General features: G+C 47.0%; 1 long non-coding RNA gene across 1 annotated transcript in view; it reads right to left on the bottom strand.

Moving 5' to 3' along the window:
• Positions 1–8,162, bottom strand: part of LOC114066799 — a 20,192-nt gene extending 12,030 nt beyond the window's left edge. The window contains exons 1-2 of the long non-coding RNA XR_003573246.1: positions 8,053–8,162; positions 5,844–5,854 (exon numbers count right to left, since the gene is read on the bottom strand). This is a non-coding gene — a long non-coding RNA (uncharacterized LOC114066799). The remainder of the gene's footprint in view (positions 1–5,843; positions 5,855–8,052) is intronic.
• Between the last annotated feature and the right edge of the window lie 17,534 nt (positions 8,163–25,696).

The raw sequence follows: 25,696 nt of genomic DNA, 5'->3' as shown, positions 1-25,696 counted from the left end.
CCCAGCAATGGCACAAGAGCCACGGGCAGGAACTGATGCCCAGGAAGCTCCAGCTGGACAGGAGGAAGAACTTCTTGGCTGGGCAGTGACCCAGCTCTGAACAGGCTGCCCAGGGAGGGGCTGGAGTCTCCTCCCTGGGGATATTCCAGAGCCCTCTGGACACAATCCTGTGCCATGTGCTCTGGGATGACAGGAAGGTTGGACCAGATGACCCACTGTGGTCCCTCTCAACCTGAACCATCCTGGGATTCTGCAATTCTGATCTGAAGATTCTACAATCTGAAGATACAACTTCATTTCAAGTCCTTCCTTAATAAGCAAATTTTATCCTTTATACTTCCATGCCTTTATGTTTGAGAAAGCACAGAATAACTCTGTGGCTTCAGTGAGGCAAAATCTGCCACATCAGAGACTGCTCCTCCCAGTGTAGTTCTTATTCTTGGGTCCTTCTAAACCAAGCCTGCAGTGAGGACAGTGTGAGGTTCATCCCACTCTCTCTAGTCATCTAAAAAGGAGGTGTCTTAAGCCAGTTTTCTGTGTTCCTCTCACCACAGAAGGAAAAAAGAGATACTCCAGAAGACAGCATGGAAAGCCTTGGGATGTGATCTTTTGGAGGTGCCCAGCTCCTGGTCACAGCAGGAGTCAGGAGATGGCTCCAGTCTTGGAACCTGCCCATTGCTAAGGCAGCTTAAGCCTGGAGTTTAAGCCAGTATTTCTTTTCCTATGAAAAAGGAATTAGAATAATTTCATTTCTTAGCTCACTTCTTAATGGAATTCTGTGACCTCTGGGCAGGTGACATGGAGTCAGTGCAGACATTTACTCCATATGGTGGAAGGGCCATAAAGGAGTGGTGACAGCTGCTGAAGATCTAAATGCAGGGGATCACTGTGTCTCTGGGATTCATAAAACAAACCTCTGTGTGGAAATTAAGAGACAAATTATGTCTCTCTGCTGAATCTTCAGGAGGAACAGGTTTTGTGCACTGATTGCACTTTGATTTTTCTTGATTTCAAGAGTTTCAGGTAAATGGGATCTATTTATTTAAGTACGTTATAAATTTTTGGGAATGAGCTCAGTTTAAAGGGGGATCTAAATTTAGCTGCAGCTGTAAGTACCTCTAAAAATGCCCCAACAGAAACAATTTTCTTCTATATTTCCCAAATTCAGAGTTAAATGCCTCAGAGGCTCTTTGGATGGACAATTTCCCCTGGAGTTAACATCACATAACTGTGCTGAGAGCTGTCACAATTACTTATTAGCCTGAAAGTGGGGAACAATTCTGGCAGTAAACAGCAAATCTCCCACAATAATCAGCTGACTATTCTCCTGCTGCGGTGGTTGGGCAAGTCCCCTTGAAAACTAACACTGAATTCCAAACCCTGTGGCAAATGTGCCTTTCAGCTGGTTGGACTCAGCCTCTGGAGCTGCTGATAGGAAGGAAACTTAATTAATGGGGAGTTAAAAGGGAGTGATAACAGCTGAAGTGGGATTAGTGGTGTGAGCTTTCACCCTCAGTTCTCTATGGTCATCCTAGAAAATAATCCATTATTGGAGCAAAAAGACATAATACAGGGGATCCAAATATTCCTCTGGAATGATAAGATTTGGATGCTGCTATGAAGAAACATCTAAAGGAATATCTGCTAAAATTGCTGTGGGAATGACTGTCCAGTCATGTTGAGCATCCCAAGAGCTCAGAGTCTTCAGGACTTTCTCAGCTTCCAAAGGACAAGGTGTTTTCTCCCACAGACTGGGAATCTTCTAATTAAAGAGAGGAGGAATAAAAATGTTATGGAGTCATAAACCTGGCAGCTACAGATGTGAGAGCTGGGACAGCAGGGAGAGAGACACCAGGGACAGCTTAAACTGCTCATTGTGCTCAGAAGCAGATTTGGGAACGTGAGGCACCATCCTGGTGGTGATAGTCTTGCAGTTCCCAAGTTCATTTTAACTTCCCCCACCCAGGATGGACAGACTGGTCACTTTATTGAATACTTCCATGACTTTATTAACCAGTTCTGCCCTTACAGAGGACCTTAAAAACCCACCAGCCCTTCAAACCCGAAGTCCTGCAGAGGCCACTTGCCAGAACAGGGCCTTGCTTTGCCCACAGGGGCCACAGGAGGGAAATCACCCAAAATGTCACATTTAGAGCTTTTCTGAAAGCCCCAGTGCCTGTGCTCACCAGGAGAAGGAAGGGCAGGAGGGTCAGAATGAAGCCTATTTCACTGTTTTTTGCCCAAGTTTGTCTGGGAGAAGCCAGGAGGGAGGGAGGGAGGGAGGAGAGGGATGGTGATCTGGCTGCTTGTAAAGGCCTTCACACTTTGTCTTTGGAGTACACAAAGGGACACTCCAGATTATTCTGGATAAATCTGAATAGATCAATAACAAGCAGCACACAATGACCCCAGGCTGTGTGAGGAGGTGGATTGACAGGAGCTGGTGGAAATAGATTCCAACTTTGCTCTTTCCTCTTGACAAATCTCTGACAGCAGGAGCCAGGTCCTGCCTCTGCCTCCAGGGGAGGGGATGAAAAGAGGATTTCCTGTTGCAAAACCTCCTGTCAGGGAATGAAAGGACAAGCCATCCCATTTTCCTCTTTTATAGGATCTGAGGGATAAGGTGCCCCCTGTCCTGGCCTTGCCCTGCCTGGAAGGGGAGCGTTTGGGTTGTTTGCAGGTACCAATCACGAGATGCCTCCAAATCCAAGCATCCACTGCTGGGGTTTACTGGAAATACCCTGGGTGTGCTGGGCAGCCAGAGTTCCCCATTTCTCAGTGCCCACTATCATGGTTTTATCCCCGTGGTAACTCTGCCCTCCACAGCCACCCATTCACTGCACTCAGTGGGTGGAGAAGAGAACTGGAAGGGTAAAAGTGAGAAAACTGGTGGGTAAAGACATTTGAATAAAAGAAATAAAATTTAAAAAATAAATTGTAATGAAAAGGAAAATAATGAAGAGAGAGAAATAAAACCCAAAATAAGACAGTTTCTCACCAGCACCCAACAGATGCCCAGCCAGTCCTTGAGCAGGACCCACAAATCAACCTCCTTTTATTGCTGAACATAATATAATATCAAGCCCTCATAATATCAAGCATTGGAACAGGGACTCACCATACCTGGAACTGTTCAAAAAGCAGAAGTTTCAGATTTGGTCCCTGAGACACAGCCCAACAGATCCACCTGGGCCCTCTCTCAGGGCAGCATCAGCACATGAAATTGTGGGGACAAGGAGGAATTAACTGGCTGAAACAGGGTTGTTCCACATCCTTCTTTCAGATTCTGTGTATTAAGAGTTGCTGCCTCTCCCCCAGCATGAGAATCTTTTCCTTCCAGACACAACCTGACAGCCTCTCCTGTCCGGCAATGGTTGCTCCTGGCATGGATTTTCTTTTCAAATTAGTCCAAGTCTCATGAAGTGCAATGGGGAAAAATTGAAATTACTACAGAATTATATATCCAATGGCCAGAAATCAAATCCTTGCCCAATAGGACCGTGTAGTGTCTGATTGACTATAGGCACAGCTGGTATAGCAGGGCATAAACCTACAGCACTATATAATAATAACAACAACAACAACATTCTGCATTATTCTGTCTGTTATTACATGTACTAATGAGGATTTGCAGTTACGCAAATGGAACATGTTCTCTACTAAGTATATGACTCCTAGATTCTCTAATAAATCAATGTTTTATGCAAGCAAAAACCTAAAGTTAATGTTAGAAAAAGTGCATTATCATCCCCAGCAGCTCCCAAACCCCTGCAATGCAGCTTTTATTATTTCTGTAAAAGAGAAAAAGGAAATCAATAGAGATCCCTCGGGCGTAATCCTCAGCAAGATTAGCACTTTGTCACCCTGTGCTATAATCTCCTGGAAAGCAAAAAGGAGAAGGGGGAGGGGGAGGAAGAAAAGGAAAGAAGTCACAGGGAAGCCAAGAAGTGGGAATTTGTTGGGGGTGTTCAGTGTGCTTCTAAAAAAGAATATTTCAAAGGTGACTCTGGTCTTCTCACCTCGATGCTGAGAAATGCTGGAGATGTTTTGCCCAGCTCTTGAAATCTTTAGATTCGAATTAGAAGAGAAACCTCCCAAATTTGCCTGGAGTAAAGTTCCCTGATTTAAGTGGTGGTTTTAGAGGGAGCTAAATCCAGAACTCAGCTCAGGCCCAGCAATGCTGAGTGTTGTAGAGCCTGAGTTTTGGGAGTCTTTGTCCCTGGACCAACAGCTGGAGCTGTGTCAGGGAAGGCTCAGGGTGGATCTCAGCAAAAGGTTCTTCCCCCACAGGCTGGTTGGGCACTGAACAGGCTCCCCAGGGCAGTGGGCACAGCCCCAAGGCTGCCAGAGCTGCAGGAGGCTTTGGATGATCCTCTGGGGCACAGGGGGGGACTCTTGGGGATGGGCCTGTGCAGGGCTGAGGGCTGGACTGGATGATCCTTGGGGGTCCCTCCCAGCCCAGCACATTCTGTGATCCTGTAGCCCTGGCAGCAGGGTGGGAGCCAGTGGAGAGCCAGAGGGGAGCTCCTGGAGATACGGGGAGGGCATTCCAGGTGACATCTCAGAACTGCCACAGGAAAATTCAGGAGCAACGTTGCAAGCTCTGAATAGTGGATGGAGGGACAGTAATGAACAAAAGTGTGTGTGCAGGGGAGGACATGCTCTGTCACATCAGCTCTGTTATTTTCTGCCCCTCTGCAATCACACATTAGTTAAATTCACAGATGAGCTGCATGGAGGGGCAACCCAAATAGGAGACATAATAGAAAAGGATCAAGAGAGGCCAGAAACATGGGAAGAAAATGAGCAAAGAAGGTTGGAATCACAACAAACAATTCATTGGGAATAATCACAGGGAATCCCTTAATGCACTGAGCTGGAAGGGACCCACAAGGATCATGGAGTCCAACTCCTGGAGGGCAGACCAGGGCACCATTTGCATCTTGCACAGCACATCATTTCCAGCCTCTCATATTCAGGTGCCCAAATAGCCACGTGCCTAAAAAGTTCCCTTTCCTAAACTGTGGTTCCTAGAAAGCAGAGGAAGTGCAGGAGCAGAGCACCAAGCTGGAGTTTAAACAAACAATTCAGCAGCTGCTTTCTACTGAGCCAGCTGAGATCCTGCAGAAGTGCTGTGCCATTTAGCCCTGTCTGCCTAATGAAACCATCCCTGGCTGGCACTCAGCTCCACCTGACAGCAGAGAGCCAGGAGTTTTAATACAGTTCCTGATTTCAATGCATAATTTATGGAGAAAAATGGAAATGAGCCTCCAGTTTTTCCTTGCTGTCCCTCTCCCGTGAGCTTTCCTTCACTCACTGCTCTGAGAGTGGCCTCACAATAAACCCAGGAAAGCTGTGCTGTGAATAAACTGTGTTTTGCAAGGAACTTTCAGATCTCTGAAGCTGCTTTTCCTGCAGTTCCCATTTCACTTGGCAAAGGAAAACCAGGCAGAGAAAACTGAGGATACTTCAGGAAGAATTTGCATTCTTGAGACCTTCACAGTCACACTCAGCACAGAACATGCACTTTCAGGTAATCATTAATCCAAGCCTAAAACTTCCTTCCACTGGTAGAATTAAGTTACCCCAGGGCTTACAGCTGATTAATAGCATTTAATAAGCATGATTTTTATTGTTATATGGAACTCATTTGTTCCATATAATAATGGCGTAACGGAAAAATTGGTTTTGCTTCCAATGCATCTGTGCTCGAGCTGGAGCTCAAGGCTTCACACACTCTAAGATTTGCTGATGCAACACAAAATAGGCTCCATTTGAGATGTGAATTGCTAAAGAGGAGCTTCTTTCTCTTCAGTGACTGTACAGAAGAATAACCTCCTGACTATTAGACAACCTAATGTAGGAGTAAAATCTCTTGTAATTTTTGCTCCAGATCTGTGGAATTCCCCAGACCAAGAAGCCTTATTTATTAAGCTCCTGACACTGGGATTCTGGCCTCCTTACATAAAACTAGCAGTAAAGGCTTCCAAAATCTCATTAAAAGATTAGCCTCCTATCACAGGCAGCTGGGACATTGCAGAGGAGTGTGCTGAGCTCCCAGTAGGAGAAGATGGAGTAAAACCTGGGCAAAACTCTGCTCTCAGCACACTCCTGCAATCAACCCTGCACAGCCAGGAAGGATGAGGCTCAGAAGGCGTAAACATCCCCAAATATCAGCTATCTAAAAACCAAGAGCTGATGTTCTCCCTTCAGCCTCCTCCAAATGTCAGTTCTGATTTAGATTAATGGCCCATTTTTTATCTCCTGACTGAAGAAGGCACCTTGGAACATCTGGGAACGTGGGCACATCAGGCAGATTCCCAAAGTTCAGTGGTGATCAGCCAGATCCTGCTCCCTGTCCATCCCTGCACAGCTGTAGCATCCTCAGGGGCATTTTTGTCTTAGTTCTTGTCTGGGGAGCCTCCAGGGATGGAGGAACTCTGGATCTTCTTGGTCATGGAAGGTTTATTTAGGTCCTTTCAGTACCTAAAGGGGCTGGCAGGGGCTTCTCACAAGGGCAGGACAAGGGGGAAAGGCCTTAAGCTGAAGGGGACAGGGTTGGATGGGATATTGGGAAGAAATTCTTCCCTGTGAGGGTGGGCAGGCCCTGGCACAGGTTGCCCAGAGAAGCTGTGGCTGCCCCTGGATCCCTGGAAGTGTCCAAGGCCAGGTTGGAGCAACCTGGGCTGGTAGAAGGTGGAATTGGATGAGCTTTAAGGTCCCTTCCAACCCAAACCAGTCTGGGATTTTATTTTGCTTCCCTGAGCTGTTTTTCTCTGTCTGCCTGGGCTCAGCTATTAAAAAAAAACTATTTATTAGATCTGTCATCTCAGCTCACCTGCTATGTGTGTGCTCCCTTTCTGTTCAGTGTACTGAGTGCTGTCTGAGTCCCCGATTTCTTTGTGGAATGAAAGCAAATTTTCTCGAATCACGAAATTATTCAGCTCTCATATTGACAGCTTTCTCTTCCTTCATGGCTGACTGGTTGAGATGCAGAGGCAGAGCTGTGCTATCTCACTGTGGCTGTTTGCACACAGCTCCTGCTGCAACCACTTCAGAACTGCACAGGAACCAGTGGGGTTGGGACTGAGCTGTGTTACCTCGAGGTCAGCAATGAATTTTTATGCCTCTTCAAACACTGGATGTATTTGAAACTCGTGTAGTTTCCTGTGCCAATACTCAAACCCAAATTCTTGAAAGGCAGGTGACAAGAACACCTGGAAAACTAAGGAAAAATGAGTGCAGCCAAAGAATTTTAATTTAACAGTTGAAATAAATACCTGCAGGCACTTTCTTGTTGGCTGTCATTGCTCCCTGATCCAAGTGCCAGCTTGGCTTTCATCTGCTTGGTCTGAAAAGGGCTGGAATTTCTCTTGGGACATGTGGTCACATTTCCAAACTAAGTTTTCCATGAAGTTAAAGTTGGCTTGGGCAGCTTTTGAAGCTTATGTAAGACAATAAACCTGTTGTATTTTCCTTATTCTTAGCTATTGCAGTACCTAAACTTTATTAACCAGATAATTCCAGCAGCATCCCTATTATTATTTCTTCTTTTTGGTAGGATGAACTACTGTTTTGTTGAAGAAATCTCGAACTCTTCAGATAATCCCCAAAGCTTTCATATATAACAAGATTCATACAGAAATGAGCTTTACTCAGTGCAGCATGTCCTGGTTTTTTATCAGGTCACGTCAAAGCTGCTCTGAGTGCCCTCAGTGACCACTGGGACACAGCAGACAGGGTGAGTAATCAGAGGATTTTATCAAGAAGAGACATGAAAAGGGACGTTTATGTGCCAGGTAGCTGGTTCCAGTGGAGGGGACACCAAAAAACTTCAGATAAATCTTATAAGATAAGCTTATCTCAAGATAACCTTGAGAGGATACCCTCAAACTGCTTCTTTGAGAACCAGTGGCAAGTTACCCAAGTTGAACTTGTTCTTGCTCCTGGTAATTCTCTGCCATACCAAAAAAAAAAAAAAAAAAAAAAGGACAACACAAGGAAAACAGTCATCAAGTGTTTTCATATCCCCAGGTCATAGACCTGTAGAACCACAGGATGGTTTGAGTTGGGAGGAACCTTAAATCTCATCCAGTCCCACCCCCTGCCACGGGCAGGGACACCTTCCACTAGCCCAGGTTGCTCCAAGCCCTGTCCAACATGACCTGCTAAACAGGTGGCACATTTAAAAATGAACAATTTTTCCACTGCAAAAAGTTAATTTTATTGAAATCTTCTTCATCATCATCATCATCATAAAAGATTGACTAAGGCTACATATTCTTTAGGTGTATTTTTAGAGGTATTTTTGGTGTGTCACGTTTTGTGGGAAAAGAAAAAAGCTTTTTGCAGCTCCATGATCCACATTAAACAACCTGGACTTAAGGAAAGGGGAACCTAATGCTGATGAGAAGGGGGAAATGACTCCCCAGAGCATGGAAAGGAGTGCTGGAGTCACTGGCACCAGCTCAGGTGAGAACCAGTTATGAAAGAGAAAGGCACAGCTTAAGGAAATTGCAGATAACCGAATTTAGCTTTGGGGCCTTGCTAATTGTTGAGAGAATAAGATCAAGCCTATCATTAATAACCAGAACAAATCACTTGATGAGCAATTCTGTAGGTGGAAATTCTGTCCAATTTTGATCCATGTTGATCAAAATCAGTTTCCTGAGAAAGAGAACAATCCAGGGGTGTCTGTGTGGGTTTGGGAAGGAGGCACACGCTGCTCCATTGGTTAAAATGATGGTAAGAGAAATGGAAAAACAGCTTTTATAGATGGGTCAGCGAGCACAGCATTGAAAACACCCTCTCCATGGCACTGAGGACTGGTTTGTGCCACTCCCTGCAGCCACCTCTAAAACGAGGCACAGGAAAGGTTCCTGCACAGCCGCTGGAAATGGGAGCTGGAGTGCCCTGGGAATTCTGAAATTGCTCCATTCCCTCGAGCTGGACCACATCCTTCAGAATATCAGAATTCCAAAATCCCTGAGGCTGGAAAATCCCTCCCAGCCCATGGATCCCCCCTGTGCCCCATCCCCACCCTGTCCCCCAGCCCAGAGCACTGAGTGCCACGGCCAGGCCTGCCTTGGGCACCTCCAGGGGTGGGCACTCCAAACCTCCCTGGGCAGCTCCTGCCAAGGCCTGACCACCCTTTCCATGAGGAAATTCCTCCTGATGTCCCACCTGAGCCTCCCCTGGCACACCTGGAGGCCGTTCCCTCTCCTCCTGTCCCTGTTCCCTGGGAGCAGAGCCCGACCCCCCCCCAGCTCCCCCCTCCTGTCAGGGATTGCAGAGCCAGAAGGTCCCCCCTGAGCCTCCTTTTCTCCAGGCTAAAGGATTTCCCTGGATCTCCTGTTAGTTCATTACCCATCTCTTGGGTGCATTAGTTGCCCAGGAAGGGACTGTCCCTCAGTCAGGGATGTTCCCTGAGGGAGACTCACAGGTCCTGGGAGCTGCAAGATGTTTTCCTCTTTTTTCTCCCAGAACATTATCACCTTTATGTTTGGACAGACCATCTGGTAGTGCTTTAACCTGCCTCTGCAGCCATGAAGAAATGGTGAAGAACAGGAACCAACTACACTTAAATTACAGGAAAGGCATCCTCAAAATCAAAGTGTTTTCTTAAAAACTCTGACTTAGCAAATTGCCTGGGAGTGTTGGTGTGAACGTTGGCAGAGTTTGGTGGGGTGAATGGGTCACCAGCAACACCTCTGGCTCCATGAAATATTCCCTGAGCAGGGGGAGCTCAGGATCTCAGATTGGGCACCCAATGTCTGACAAAAGCCTGCTGAGATCACAGGACAGAGAACCTGCACAGTGTTGAGGTCTGCACAACATGAAGAGTTTGGAACACCCTGCACCTCACCAAACCCTAGGGATGGTTCCCCAGATGAGAATAAATTAGACTTTGTTCAGCCTTAACATGTTTGAACACGTGAAACATGTTCAATCGAGGGCATGAAGATGAATTTGATTTGCACACTGATTTAACTTGCTGCGCTGTGCATTCAGAGCACAAGTGGGATTTCTCTCTTCTTTAGGTGTTATTACCTGAAACATGTTTGACTCTTTCAGTCTGTCCCTCTCACCAGTGTCTTTCCCCAGAGAAGCTGTGGCTGCCCCTGGATCCCTGGAAGTGTCCAAGGCCAGGTTGGACGGGGCTTGGAGCAACCTGGGCTGGTGGAAGGTGTCCCTGCCCATGGCAGGGGGTGGAAGTGGATGAACTTTAGAGTTCCTCCCAACCCAAACCGTTCTATGATTCCATGATTCCAACATCATTACCAGAATGTGTCATCCCCCAGGGTGAGCTGTGACATCACACCTGACACTCCCCTCCCAGTTTGGAACTGCCAGAGGTGTTTTGTTTTCCTGTTTTCTCTCTTTGTCTTTTCTAGTGGTTTTGTTTGGTTTGGTTTGGTTTGTTGTTGGGTTTTTTGTTTGTTTTGATATTTTTTTTTGTTTGTGTTTGTTTAAAATTTTTTTTTCTTAAGTGTTTAACTGCTTTTTATCTTTCTGTCAGAGGAAAAAAAAACAATCCCCACTTCCCAGATACTCTCATCCCATTCAGGCAGTTCTGTTGGAGGGTCTAACTGTAACAGAATCAAAATTTTAGGAAGATTTGAGTTCAAAATATCATCCCTGTGGAAGGAAAAGGGAGTGTATCTGCAGATCCACACAAGCCCTCAGTGGGAATTGCAGTGGAGTGTAAGAGGATCTCACAGCAGGTGATGGACAGACACAACTCTGTTCTTATTCCCCAGGTGTGGGCAAGTCATGGAATCACAGAATCTCAAAATGGTTTGGGTTGGAAGAGACCTTAAAGCCCACCCAGTTCCACCCCCTGCCATGGGCAGGGACACCTTCCACCAGCCCAGGTTGCTCCAAGCCCCGTCCAACCTGGCCTGGGACACTCCCAGGGATCCAGGGGCAGCCACAGCTGCTCTGGGCAACCTGTGCCAGGGCCTGCCCACCCTCACAGCCAGGAATTACTTCCATACAGCTCACCTAAATTTCCCCTCTGTCAATTTGAACCCATTCTCCTCTATCCTGTCACTCCAGTTCCTCGTGAACAGCCCCCCTCCATCCTCCCTGTAGCCTCTTCAGATCCTGGAGGGGGCTCTGAGGTCTCCACACAACCTTCTCTTCTCCAGGCTGAACAGCCCCAACTCAGCCTGTGTGTTGAGTTTTTCATCAACAAAGTCATGTGTGGATGAGTCTTTGTACAAAGAAAATCAGCAGTGAGATCAGTGTTTTTGCTCTCCAGCTGCTTGTTGGTCACCACTCCCAGATACAAGAGGAGCCCCACCCGGTATCAACCACCCTTCCACCATGTCCTCCATCCTCAAACTCTTGGTTTTGCCCTGCCCCAGGAGCATTTCTGCGACAGTTCAGGGAGTGGCAGAGTCTGATCTGACTGGCTCTCATGGAAATGAGCAGAGAAAACCTGATTCTGCAGGGAATAAGGGCTAAACTTCCTTTATACATCTGATTAGACAAACTGGTTGCAGAGGGAGCAGTTTATTACAGAAATCCTCGCTCCGTGGTTTCAGCTCATACCTGCACCAGTGTCTGCATGCTCAGGGTAATTCTTTTGATCATTTTGTGGACGGATTTAATATAAAGCAGCCTCATTCTTTAGGCACAACACTGATTTTTCCAAAATTCGTTGTTTAGGGATTATTATTATTATTATTATTATTATTATTATTATTATTGCATACGAGTGAATCACTTGGCTTTGTCTGGTGCAATTTCAGCTTCCAAGAAGTGTTTAAAATATTAGTATGAAGTGATATGTCAGGTAAAGCATTGGTGCTACTTCTGGGATTAATTATCCAGGGTTTTTTTTTTTTTTTTTTGCTTGCAATCTCCTGCTCAGCTCCATGATTTCTCTGTTATCTGCTGGAAATACCAATCCAAGAGAGCTCTGGGCTTAATTATTTGTTTTCAAGTTTTACAGAAATGACACTGTTGTCACTTGCTGTGGTCAGAAGTGGCTGCAGAGCACAATCAGACCATGCTGGTGAATACACACCCTTTCCAAACGCCCCAGCACTGAGGATTTAATGGGGAACTGTTTTCCATTGGTCCAGGGCACTTGACCCAGCATGGGCTTAGTTTTCCCCTACTGGAAGCACTAAGCTTTACCTAAGACAAGAACCTTTGATGTTCTTTTGTCCCAAAACCAGCAACATAAAGATTCTATCACAGAATTGCTGAGGCACCTCTGGAGACCTTCCAGTTCCAACCCCTTTCTCAGAGCAGGATCAGGTGGAACAGGTTGTCCAGGACTGTGGGCAGATGGGTTTTCAATATCCACAAGGATAGAGATTCCACAGCCTGTCTGACCCACTGCAGTGTTTGGACACACTCACAGTAATGGAAGTTTTTTTCTAGTTTTTTAAATGGAATTCCCATCTTTCAGTTTGTGCCCATTTCCTTTGTCCTGTGACTGGGTAACAGAGAGAATTCCAGAATCCCAGAATATGCTGAGCTGGAAGGGACCCCCAAGGATCATCCAGTCCAACCCTCAGCCCTGCACAGGCCCATCCCCAAGAGTCACCCCCTGTGCCCCAGAGGATCATCCAAAGCCTCCTGCAGCTCTGGCAGCCTTGGGGCTGTGCCCACTGCCCTGGGGAGCCTGTTCAGTGCCCAACCAGCCTGTGGGGGAAGGCTCTGGCTGTGTCTTTGCCCCCTCCCACCAGGCAGGTGCACATGGATAAGATGCTCCTGAGGCTCCTCCACGTTTAACACTCCCAGATCTGTCATCCCTCCTCGTACCATGAATACTCCAGTCCCTCAACCATCTTCACTGCCTTGCTCTGGATTCACCCCAGTGTATCCCTGTCTATCCACATGGAATCCAGCCCTGGACCCAGCACTGCAGGTGTTCACCCCCTGTGCTGAGCAGAGGGGGAGGATCCCGTCCCTGCACCGTGTCAGTGGTGCCCAGTGCCCTCCAGGATGCCTTTGGCTTCCTTTGCTGCCAGGGCACAATGTTGGCTCACCTTCAGCTTGTTGCCCTCAGGGACTCTCACACCCCTTTCTGCCAGTCCATCCTCTAAGCCCCCATCCTGTGCAGAGGCTCCTGTCTGGGCAGCAGGAGGAGGCAGAGCTCACCTGAGAGGCTGTGAGTGCTGTCACCTGTGAGATCACTGACCCCTCCAGCCTGGGCTGCTTCCAGCTCTGCCCCGATCCAGGGGCCTCAAGTCTTGCTTTTATCTGCTGCAACAAACAGTTCTGGAGATTTGGGTTGACAGTCAATACTATGTCAAGCAACAGCTCAGCCCCAAGGGCTCTGTGCCACAGGGTCACCTTCTCCCAGGAACATGCAGGGTGTTAATGCCCAGGTCAGGCTCAGCAGAGGCTCAGCAGCACTCTGCAAGCACACCTGGGATCCCAGGAAGCAGGAATCCAGCCCAGCCTCAGCACTGCACCTGGTTTGTGCCAGAAGGGAGAGCAGTCCTTGCCAGCCTGTTTGGAGGCTCAGGATGAGAGCTGGGCATGGGTCCATCAGGGAAAATTGTTCAGCGTTCTGCCACATTTCGCTGTGTTTGCAAAGCCAGGTTTGTTTTACTCCAACTTAGTATTCCAGAAATATTATCATTTATGCAACCAAATTTCTTTGATCTCAACCAGCTCACGAAAGCTTTCAAGATGCTTTGCCTTTGCAGCCTGTGAGTGGGAGCTGCAGCAGCCAAGTTCAGGGGCTGGACGTGCATCCTTTAGCAGAGTGTGACTGCAGGTCCCTCCCTGCTGCTCCTTCACCTGCCCCTCTGAAGGAAAACACCAGCACAGGGCTTCCTGCCCCTGGAAATGTGTGTTTCTTGAGGCACCACAACCTGGTTAAACAGCTACAACATCCCAGTGTTGCTCACCACAGGAACTACAATTTTTCAAGGAGGAGCTGGGTGTGTTTAATGAAACCCCCTGAAGAGATTTGGGGTCACTGCACAGAATGAGTTAGTTCAAACCCGAGAATAAAAGGATTAATTCACTGAGGAGGAAGTCAGAACCTCTCCATGGGAGAGAGGGACCTGCATTACCCCCAGAATGCTAATTACACTGATATAATGAGCTTGTCAAAGCACTGGGGGGAGACGGATTTTCAAAGCCAGGAGTGGGCCGAGGTCAAACATCCTGAGCCAGGTACTTTGCCCAGGAGTTATAATGAAAATACAGTTATATAAATATAGTTATAGAGACCTGAGTCAAGGGCTTGCACAGAAGTGCAACAGGAATTGGCCCTGTACTGATGGTGCCATGTGGCTGCAGTGGAATTAACTGTGCTCTGATGGATGGAAATGGAGATTCAGCACCAGGTCACTGCATTCATTCCATGTTTGACATCTACTTGGTGGCACGTAAGAAAAAGAAAAAATATGCAAGGAGATTCATCTGACCATTTAATTCTTTCATTCTGAGTCATGTCCTACTGTCCTCAGTGGTTGTCAGCTGGCACCAAGGTGGGATGGCAGACCTGGCAGGTCCAGGTTAAGGCTGTGTAGGAAGGAAGCTGAGATGTGACATCTGCTGCCTTCCAGGGGTGTCCAGTTCAACAGGAGCTTTAATGCACCACCTGTGTCTAACCTGTGCTGCATTTGGGAGCTGGGAGGGCACTGGCCGTGTTTTACCATCACAAATTTATGAGGCAGGTCCCCACGGAATTATCTCACAGTGTTTTGATTAAATCCTCTCACTTCAAGCACATCTCCTGCCGGGTCCTTGCAGGGAATTTAAAGCTCTGGGTCATGGCAGCTGCAGGGCAAGTAGGAGCATCCAAAAAGTATTAGAGCAAGAGCAAGGAAACTGAATGTTTTATTACATTCTATGACCTGAGCAACTGAAATGGAAAACTGACCTCAGACTTCTGGGTTGACCAAAGGACAAAGACACATCTGTATGCAGACACAGCAGTGTAAGTAGGGCATGATCTGCTGAGACACAGAATTCCTATTTTCTAAACATTCATTAATATTGGCAATGAAGAAATTTCAGCACTTTTCCCTTCCTCCAGGATCTGTCCTAGACATAATGTCATCAGATTTCATATCAGAACTTAACAAGAAGTGTGGGGAATAATAAAAACAGTTCATGTGGGAAGGTATAAAATGTAAATAAATAAAATATCAGTGTTAATGGACCAGCAATACCAACAACAGTGTCCAGCAGAGGCCATGGAGCTGAGATTGCCTGTGAGTCCCACACGTGCTGAGCTCAGGACTGGTGGCTTTGAACACTGTGGCTCAAGTCCCTTCGACTTAGTGCTCGTGAAGATTTGATTTCTTCCTTTTGGGGTTCCTTTCGGGGTTCCTTTCTCAGCCTGGTACTTAAGCAGGTGCTTAAATACAACCCAGCACTTTCCTGAGTAAACCCTAGTTTTAAGAGAGAGCCTTTCTGCTGTCACACCATCTCCCCAGATGATGCCCAGAGAATTCTGTGAAAAGCCCAATGGTTTGCAAAATTAGAGCCTGCCACCTCAACAGGAGAACAGGACGGTGGGCAATGAGCAAAACAAGATGGAAAACACTCTGCAAACCAATCATCAGGTAATCCTGGAGTCTATTTTGCTGCCAAAAAAAGCACTTTATCTGCCAAGATATGCTTTAGCAATAGTTAGAGTATATGAGCCCCATAATATATTTCCAGTTCAGACTTCTCCCTTGGACATCAGGGAGCCAGAATATCACCCAGCTCAGTGAGAGTGGAAATTCTGAATATTCAATCAGTTCCATCTACTACTGCTGACTCTGATCTCAAATGCAAGGTTCAGATGCTTCACGTCTAATTTTGATTAATAGGAATTGTTACTTAATATTCAGCCTGAAATGCTGTTGTGTTTCTCTCTTTTGGGAGATAGCTGGGTATTCACTGCCCTCCCTGAATTTGCTTTAATCCATGAGAAGTTTTTCTCATGGGAGGAGGGTGGATGTTTGTAAGGAGTGTCAGGAAGGTGGTGGAGCTGCCTCAGCAAGGCATGGAATTGTCCTCTATTTTCTCTCTTCAGCAGCCCAAGAGCTCCCAGGGCATCTCCTGGAATATCTGCACAGGATTTCTGCCACCTGTGGCAAACAGAGAGTAACAATCCCTAAGAGAAGGTGAAGGAAGGAGGCTGGAAGGGTTTCCATAGTGACTGGGCCATCACCAGAGCCCGTGGGTGGAAATGAAATATGTGACACTGTGAAGAGTTTCCACCACTATGAATCTCATGTAGTTATGGCTCTGTTTAGGTAGGACCAGTACTGGGGACAGGGGAAACTGCTGTGCAAAAAAAAAAGCTGCATCTCCTCACACTTGAGTTCAGCTCCACTCTAGAGAAAGAAAAGATTGGCAGACAAAAAGAAGCTCTCAGAAGGCTGATTTGGTATTCAGGGAATGCACCTGAGTGGGTGAGGGAGGCAGGAGGGGTTGGGACATGGCCTAAGCCAGTCTCTGTCTTAGAGGAGGAAAAGTCTGGGTCAGGACTGACTGGAAAGGGTCATGGCAAGCAAGAAAATCTTTTTACTTTTACTTTTTACAGAGGTAATCCTGTAGGAGCTCCAGTACCTGAAATCACCAGACCTGACTGCAGCAGGATTTGGCTTCTTGTCCACACAGGGGCCAGGAACAGCTGAGGAGCCCCGTGGTGGATAATTATCAAATCCAGTGCCTGGGGCAAATGTTCTCTTGGAGCTGCCTCAGTTCCTGGGATTTGGCTCTGGAAGGTCCCAGGGTGTGACCCAGAAATGTGTCCCACGTGTGTCCCAGGCACAGGGGCAGGTGGAGCTTACATAAGCTTCCCAAGGTAGGGTGTAAATAGGATATGAATGAACACACAACATAGATACTAGGCACAGGAATGTCAATCAGTGTGTGCTACTGGACTAAGGGATGGCTCTCAGGCTTCCCTAATTGCCATTTTGGTCCAAGTGTCCAGGAGCTGGAATGGGAATGACCTTTCCTTCCTCAGCCCTGAGTCTGTTCTGCTCTCTGTTACCCTGCATTAGGTGCTTTGCATGGAAATTGTCCACAGAATCATTTCCTGGGAAGCTTTATCTTGGCTATCCTAATAAAAAATGCACCATCTGCAAGGGTTGTGATGAGTCAGTGAGGGGGAATGGGCTCAGCTGGGGCCAGAGCAGCTCCACATGGGAATGTGCTATCCCAGGAGTGGGAATGAGCTCTCTTTGCATGAAATCCCAGCCTTTCCAGCTGGGGGAAGTGATAACAGTGTCTATTGACAGCCTGTCTCGTGAAACATGATTTGCTATTCCTTCTAGTTCTGTAAACCTGGAGAACTGCTACACCTTGGTCAATAAAGCCTGATGTTTACCTCAGTGACTGTCAATATTTATGCCATTATAGGATGATTCAGGGGTCAATAATCCCGGGTTCTTGGGAAGCAGAAAGCTTTAGGTCTGAAATCAAGCAAGCCCTTCATAACAGCTCTGTGAGCACTAAACCCTGCAGGAGGCTCTGTAATGTAATACAGATAACAGAGACTGTGCTCTGCAAATTCCCTTCTTCACACAATCACTGGTTCATTAAGGTGAGGAAACACTTCCAAGATCATCAAGTCCAACCCTTTAATCAATACCCCCACTAGACCATATCTAGTGACATGTCTACTTGGTTTTTAAACACCTCCAGGGCTGGGCACTCCAAACCTGCCTGGGCAGCCCCTGCCAAGGCCTGACCACCCTTTCCATGAGGAAATTCCTCCTAATGTCCCACCTGAGCCTCTCCTGGCACAGCCTGAGGCCGTTCCCTCTCCTCCTGTCCCTGTTCCCTGGGAGCAGAGCCCAACCCCCCCCCCCCCCAGCTCCCTCCTCCTGTCAGGGATTGCAGAGCCAGAAGGTCCCCCCTGAGCCTCCTTTTCTTTGTATTGGTTGCACAAGTTTTGTGCTTTTTTCTTGCCTTTAATTCTGAGTTCACATCTCATCTGAGCTTGGAGTTTGGATTGGATCAGGGAGAGGCAAACACACCATTTTCAAGCATTCTTCTCAAAACCAAGAAATCAGCTTTTGTTGCTTGAAAAATCCTTGAGGGAAACTGCATGTGCACAGTCAGAGAGGAGAGATGGACAACCAGGACCTCCCTCCCCATGGATCAGAAGCCTGGAGGGACCCAAACTCCTGCATTCCCTACCAGCATCTCTTGTTCTTCCTCTGGTCCATGAAACACAGAACCCAGCAGTGAAATAAATGATCCAATGAAGCTGGATATCTTGAGTTGATGTCAAGATCCAATGGGGAGATTTCCCTTCCTTCTCTCTCCTTTCCCCCAAACCTCAATGAGTAAAATTGCTTTTCTTCAAAGGTTCTTGCTGATTAGCACCGTGTGGGATGGCTCAGGAAGTGTTGGGGTGGGGGTGACTCCTTTAATTTCTAGAACCCTTTGCCTGTTATTGGAAAGTGATATTAGAACAACCACCCAACAGTGTTTCCACCTACTTTGTCTCATCCTTTCAGGTTTAATTTAAAACTTAATTCAGTTTTAAAACATTCCTAGGAGTGATCCTGGTGTGATCATCACCCTGATCAGGGGATGGGGTTCCGTGTGAATGTCTATGGTCCAAATCATCACAAATTGGTTGGCTATGGTGACTGGAGAGACTCTGATCCCAGACTGATCTCAGCATCCTGCAGGAGGGCACATCCTGCTGGGCATCACTCCTTTGGCCCCAGGAGCACAGGGTGTGAGCAATAGGCAAGGGAGGACCACAGATAAGGAGGACACATTTAAAATATTTTCACAGCATCCCAGTAGTGCTGGAAGGCACCCCCAGGGATCACCCAGTCCAACTCCTGGCCCTGCACAGACACCCCAACAATCCCCCCCTGTCCCTCAGAGCGTTGTCCAACCCCTCCTGCAGCTCTGGCAACCTTGGGGCTGTGCCCACTGCCCTGGGGAGCCTGTTCAGTGCCCTCTGGGGAAGCTGCTTTTGCACAGATTTCTCATGGAAATCAGTTCATTTCTCTTGTAATCGCAATTAAAATCTCCTGATCACAGGACACATTAACAGCATTAGTAAAGCCTAGAAAAAGCACAAGCAGAATAAAAAGATGCATTTATTATACGGAAAATACACCAGTTTGGGGAGGTTTTCTTTCAAATTTGCTGTATTAATTTGTGAAATTAATCAGTCTTTGGAAGAAGTCATGTATGGGAGACTGTGATTGTTTCTTTTGCTCTATTCATCTGCCTCTCCTCATTCAGTATTTGACCACCTCTGGTCTTGTTTAGTATTCAACACTGAATATCAAAGATATTCAGTTTCTTTAATACATGAAATGCCTCCTTTCTGTTTTCTAATAACAGGCTACCACGACTTAGATTTCTTTTATGCAGAAATCTTAGCAGTAAATTGCTCTGTAGGGAAAAAGGCAGTCAGGTTCAAGGGACAATTCGTCCTGTGGAGATGATCAGTTCTGCAGGGCCCTCCTCCTAATCCAAGGCTGACTGAAGTCAACAGAACAGGAGTCTTACATACTCTTTTTTTATTTTTATTTATTTTTATTTTTATTTCTATTTATATTTTTATTTTGATTTTCATTTTTATTTTTATTTTTATTTCTATCTTTATTTATTTTTTCTATTTCTATTTTATTTTGATTCTTATTTTTATTTCTATTTTTATTTTTATTTATTTTTATTTCTATTTTTATTTTGATTCTTATTTTTATTTTCATTTCTATTTCTAGTTTTATTTTTATTTCTATGTTTATTTCTATTTGTCATGTGTCACTTCTAACTGGCCCTTCCAGGCTGACTTTCACAGGAAATCAGGAGGGTGAAGAAAGGTTTTCCCCAGATGTGCTTCTATCTGTCCCTTTCTGACGGACCTTTGCAGCTTTCCTGGGGTTCTATTACGTTATTTCTTTTTTTTTTTCCTATTTTCATCTGCCTTCTTCCACCCCTGCCTGTTAAGCCCCACGTTCCCCACAGCAGGTCACTCTCCCAAGATTTGCAGGGATCTTCAAGCCAACACACAGGATGCTGTTGGAGCTCATTTTTCTAGGACACTGCAGAGCTGATAAGGTCACCTGGCATCAGCCTGGGCTGTGGGTAGCCAAGCATGGAACTGCAGGATCCAGGGACAGAACCTGCTCATTTCCCATCCCTTTATTCTCCATCTGTTTGGACCCCTCAGAGGAAAGAACTTTAACTAAACTTCAAACCAAAATGTTTCATTCACTCTTCAGTGTGCTTGTCTGTTTTTTTTTTTTTTTTTTTTTTTTTTTTTTTTTTTTTTTTTTTTTTTTTTTTTTTTTTTTTTTTTTTTTTTTTTTTTTTTTTTTTTTTTTTTTTTTTTTTTTTTTTTTTTTTTTTTTTTTGTGTGTGTGTGTGTGTTTTTTTTTTTTCTTTTTTTGGGCTGGGGGGAAGGAGGAAAAAAAAAAAAAAGAAAGAATAATTTCATTTTGGATTGACCCAAAAAACCCATTTTCCAGTTCAGTCAGCAAAGCAGATTATCAATTATTCAGAGTGTTTCACATCAGTGTGAGAAAACCAGTGCTGTGCTGGGTCTGGGAGGGGTGTGGGAGGCCAGAGAGGTCACTGGTGTGAGAAGATGACACTGGAAGGTGTGAAACTGCTCCACACCGAAGCCACATGGTCTCACAGAGCTTTTTGAGGCTATTTTTAACAGCTCCCCTCCTAATCTGTGCCAGGTGAAAGAGCTGAGGGGTGTGGGGTTCCCAGAGCTGCTGTTTGGGGTGTAACATTGGCTCCCTGCTCAAGGAGAAACTAATTCTGGACTCTGGGCCAGGCCCAAGGACCACCTGCCCACCTGAGTGGGGTCAGGGGGACACTTGATGTGCCTGCTGGGGTGTTGGGCCTCTGGCTCTTTGATCAAGAGCAAGTAACTCAGGAGGGGGTCACTGGCAGATCCTTCAGGGCAGAGTCACAGAATCATTGAGGTTGGAAAAGTTCTCCAAGATCATCAAGTCCAACCTGTGACCAACCCCCCCCCATGCCCACTGAACATACTGTGAGGTGGCACAGTCAATTCTTGAACACTACCCGGGGATGTGACTCCACCACCTCCCTGGCAATCCTGTTCCAGGGCTTGACCCCTCTTTTAGTGAAGACATTTTTCCTGATATCAAACCTGAACCTCTCGCTGGTGCAGCCTGGGGCCGTTTCCCCTCGTCCTGTCCCTTGTTGCCTGGGAGAAGCAGCGAGCGCATGGTGAGCACTGAAGCTCTGGGGGTGGAGTGGTTTGGGTTGGAAGAAACTTTAAAGCTCATCTTGTTCTCCCCCCTGCCATGGGCAGGGACACCTTCCACCAGCCCAGGTTGCTCCAAGCCCCATCCAACCTGGCCTTGGACACTTCCAGGGATCCAGGGGCAGCCACAGCTTCTCTGGGCAGCCTGTTCCCTGGAGCTGCTGGGGTTGGGAAGCACCTGAGTTATCAACTGTTTCTGGGCGTCAGGAATCAATAGATTCCTCTCCTTGGAGATGACTCGAGCTCCCCATTTCGTGCAGTGCAGACATATCTTAGACACCATTTCCACCATCAGCATTTCATCCTGACAGGCCTGAAAACCTAAAACAGCTCCCTAGACTCTGACACCCCTGTGGACCACGATTCCAGACTCCTGAAGGTGCTGCCAAGGGGCCAGAAAGTTGCCCATGAGGCCACTTGCACTGAGGCTGGGTTTGTCTGTGATTCCAAACACTGCCCAGACAGAGCCAGGGAAGGGCTGTCTCTGCCACACTTTCTCTGTGGATAATTTTTCAGGCTTTCCTGGTTCTCAGTGACCTTCAGGATGGGGAATGTTTTAGATGGTACCGTAGTGACCATTTCTGCCTCCTGAGCCCCTGTGAGACCTCTGCCCCAAAATACCTCACATGGGACTGGTACAGTGCTGGTAAGACCCAGAACTCATGACCCAGGAGGCACTAACACAGAAGGTCTCTGGACCCCTGCTGGGGACTGGGATCACACAAATCCATGGCTGTTATGGTCCCTACTTCCAAATATTTGCTCTTTGTTCCTTCTGATTCTACTGTAACACCCTGCAAGGGCTGAAATTCCTTTGGGAAATTGTAGAACAGGAAGAGATTTTACTGTTCAATACTGGCCCCAGAACTCAGAAAGAATCATGGAATCTCCTGAGCTGGAAAGCAACTGCAAGGATCATCCATCAACCCTCAGCCCTGCACAGCCCCATCCCCAAGAGTCACCCCCTGTGCCCCAGAGGATCATCCAAAGCCTCCTGCAGCTCTGGCAGCCTTGGGGCTGTGCCCACTGCCCTGGGGAGCCTGTTCAGTGCCCAACCAGCCTGTGGGGGAAGAACCTTTTGCTGAGATCCACCCTGAGCCTGCCCTGACACAGCTCCAGCCATTCTCTCGTTGCACATCAGCCAATTCAAGAGGTCTATGGGCAGATTATTGCCCATATATTTACTGTTCCCAAATCCCAGGTCATGGATTGGTGTATCCAGAGAGAACAAGGTGAGCAGCTCCCTCTCTCCTGGAGGCTCAGGGGCCTGGCCTGGGAGCTCTCTTTGCAGAAAACCCTGCACTTTGCCAGCCCTGAATGAGAGCAGCCCAAGGCTGTTAATAAAATGTTTGTTGGAATAGATTTGAGTCTCCTGCACACAGAAGTTTCCTTTATTCCCGTGCCAGACAATTGTAAAAAGGAAACAACCGTGATTATTGGAGCTCTGGCCATGAGATGGGTGAAGTGTCAAACCCCAGCAGGGCACAGATCAGCACCCACTCCCCCCTTGCCCTTTGGATACATCCCAAACCTCCCCCAGTGAATGGAACTGCTTTGTTTTGTTTTGTTTTGTTTTGTTTCAGTCAAGGATAGCTAAATTATTTGCAATAATTGCATTTCTTTTCCTCCAGAACACTTGAAACCATCTGATAAAACACATGACTCACTCTGGCTTTTGAGCCTGGAGCCCCAAAGCATCACTGGTTGGAGTGAGAGGGTTCAATGTTGTGCTCAGAGCTCTGATGGAATTTCCAGATTGCAAAGCTGAGATGTAAATGATAGATGGTGACATGGAAAGGTGGCCCAAAGGCAGATGCTCCTGCATTTATCCAAATCCAAAAAGTTTTATGTTTAATTTTTAACTAGCCAAAAATTTCAGAAATTGGAAAAAAAATACGTATTATTGAAAATTGTTTGGATTTCAATTTTTTTTTTTTTATTCCCCTCTGATTTTCCTGAAGGAAAACTCAGCTACTACAAGGAAAAAGCAGTCTCTTTGAACCTGCTTTCCCTGTAATACAGAACTCTGGCTTGGATATCTTGGCCAATCAGACACAGATCATTCTGTCAAATTAAAAAAATGGACATAAAATCTGCCCCCCAACTTCATATTTTCAAGAAAGTGTTCATTTGCTGGAACACAAAAAGACTGAGAAGTCCAATTCCTAAAAACATCTCCAGAATCCAGAAAAGAGAGTTTGAGTTGAATATCCTGAAGAATGAGGAACCTCAATATCTGAACATCTGCACCTGACAAGGCACCTTTTCAAAAGCAGGGGAGGCCCTGGCACAGGTTGCCCAGAGAAGCTGTGGCTGCCCCTGGATCTCTGGAAGTGTCCAAGGCCAGGTTGGATGGGGCTTGGAGCAACCTGGGCTGGTGGAAGGTGTCCCTGCCCGTGGCAGGGGGTGGCACTGGATGGGCTTTAAGGTCCTTTCCAACCCACTCTGGGATTCTGTAATTCCAACTACCAGATTTTGCCAAGGTTTTGGAGAAATGTGGAATCACCTCCCTCTTTTCCTCCATCTTTCTTGTTCCACTGGTAAAGGAGATGTAACAAAATAACCCCCATCCCTGAGAGCACTCACCCTCCCAACATCCTTGCATCCTCTCCATGACAAGGAATGAGCCAGGACCCCCTTCCCTAGAGCTGCAAAAGGGACCATGACAGAGCCAAGATTCCCAGGTCTCCTGGCTCTGGGCATTATTGTCCTGACAACATCTCCTCCTCTGGCAGGGCAGGACCACAGGGTGACCCTGAGCCTCTCACCCTCACCTGCAGGAACTGCCCATCCCACCACAGGGAGCACAGCTCTTGTTTTCAGATCTCTGAAGGGAAATGTCTCTTGTCCAGGGCAGTTTTCCTCTGCTATCACCACTAATCCTGTTAATAGAAATTGCATCAATAAACCAGCTCCTTTTGATGTCTTCCTCCCTAATCTTCATGCTGGATTACTGCAGTAGGTCACCTTGTATCCTCCCTTATCCCTGTCAGAGCATCCTCCTTTGAAATCTGTAATTATCTCTGGGAGATAATTGCCAAAATCATTTGCAGTCCTGGAGAGATCTTCAGAACCTACTTGTTTATGAAAGCAAATAATTCAGGTTAATCAAATGTTGTGAGGTTTCCACTCTGCCTGTCTTAGCTATTTGTACATTGAAATTTGTGCCGTGGCTGTTACACAACCAGCCTGGAAATCCACCTTCCCTGCAAGAGGGACACAGGCAGGGGGGCAACTCTGCCCCTCAGTGCCAACCTCATTTTTAGGGAAAAGCCCTTCCTTCTGATGGATGTGAAAATCAAAACTGTCAGCATCTGTATTTTCCAAGCTGAATAAATACAGATATGGATATCATAGTGTGCATGGACAGGAAGAAAAGACTGGTTTCCCAGACAGTGGGGAATGAGGAGGAAGCCATCATCATTAACAGGTCCTTCAGTTTTGCCCCTAGTTAGACTCTCCACCATTTATGTTACCTACATTGAAACTATGAGCTCTTCAAAAAACAATTCTGAGTCTTTACTGAGCCACCAAAATGGGCTTCTTTGATTTGCAGCTGCTCCATGGGCTTGTTTGGTTTGTTCTGCCTTCAGCTCTGGTGGGTCAGGGGTTGAAACCCTTTCAAGTGAAGCTACTGGGCAGAACTTCCTCCAGAAGGTTTCTTTCGAGTGGAGGTACATGTATGTGTATGTATTACCAGTTCCTCGTAGATATACACATGCAAACACGCAGAGGAGGGATTGGCACAGGTTGGGGAAGGAGTGCTGAGCATTCCCAGTGCCCACAGAAGCCATTCCCTGCAGGAGCAGCTCTGTGTGCTCTGTTTCCAGCATCCCTGGCCGCTGACAGACTGAAGGAGTCTGTTGGCACATGGGTCTGTCTGGAGTGACAAGGGAAGCAGTTGGCACAAGGAAAGGGATTCCAGGCAGTCCAGGCTGCTCCCCTGCAGGGAAGAGCTCCCAGCAGGGGGAAATCCCTGCCACCGCCTCAGAGCAGCTGAGCCTCAGGTGTGCCAGGGGAAGATCGGCTCCAAAAAGGGCTGGAAGCTCTGAGGGATCCCTGCACAGCACAGCTAGAGTGGGCAAAGGGATTTAAGGGCGTCTTTGGGCAGTGAATGGTCCCAGGGCTGCTCTGTCAGTGATCCCAGCAGTGTTGCTGGGCTTGCCCTGGCCCTGGACTTTGTGTGGACCATCCTGTTCCTTGTCCCTGCTCCCCGTGTGGCCCAAGTGGATCCATCCTGCCTGAATTCCCAGAATGGTCTGCAGGGAAACTTCTGTGACTCTGTCAGAGTCAAAGGGCAGCCCCTGAGCTCTGCTCTGGGGGGAGCAGGGACAGCCCCCAGGGAATGGCTGGAGCTGTGTCAGGGCAGGCTCAGGGTGGATCTCAGCAAAAGGTTCTTCCCCCACAGGCTGGTTGGGCACTGAACAGGCTCCCCAGGGCAGTGGGCACAGCCCCAAGGCTGCCAGAGCTGCAGGAGGCTTTGGCTGATCC

Source organism: Empidonax traillii, unplaced genomic scaffold, assembly GCF_003031625.1.
Source record: "Empidonax traillii isolate 1590-97213 ecotype Southwest subspecies unplaced genomic scaffold, ASM303162v1 scaffold813:size283722, whole genome shotgun sequence".
Lineage (NCBI taxonomy): Eukaryota > Metazoa > Chordata > Aves > Passeriformes > Tyrannidae > Empidonax > Empidonax traillii.
Note: the sequence above shows the minus strand (reverse complement) of the source record. Positions and strands in the feature narration are given on the sequence as shown.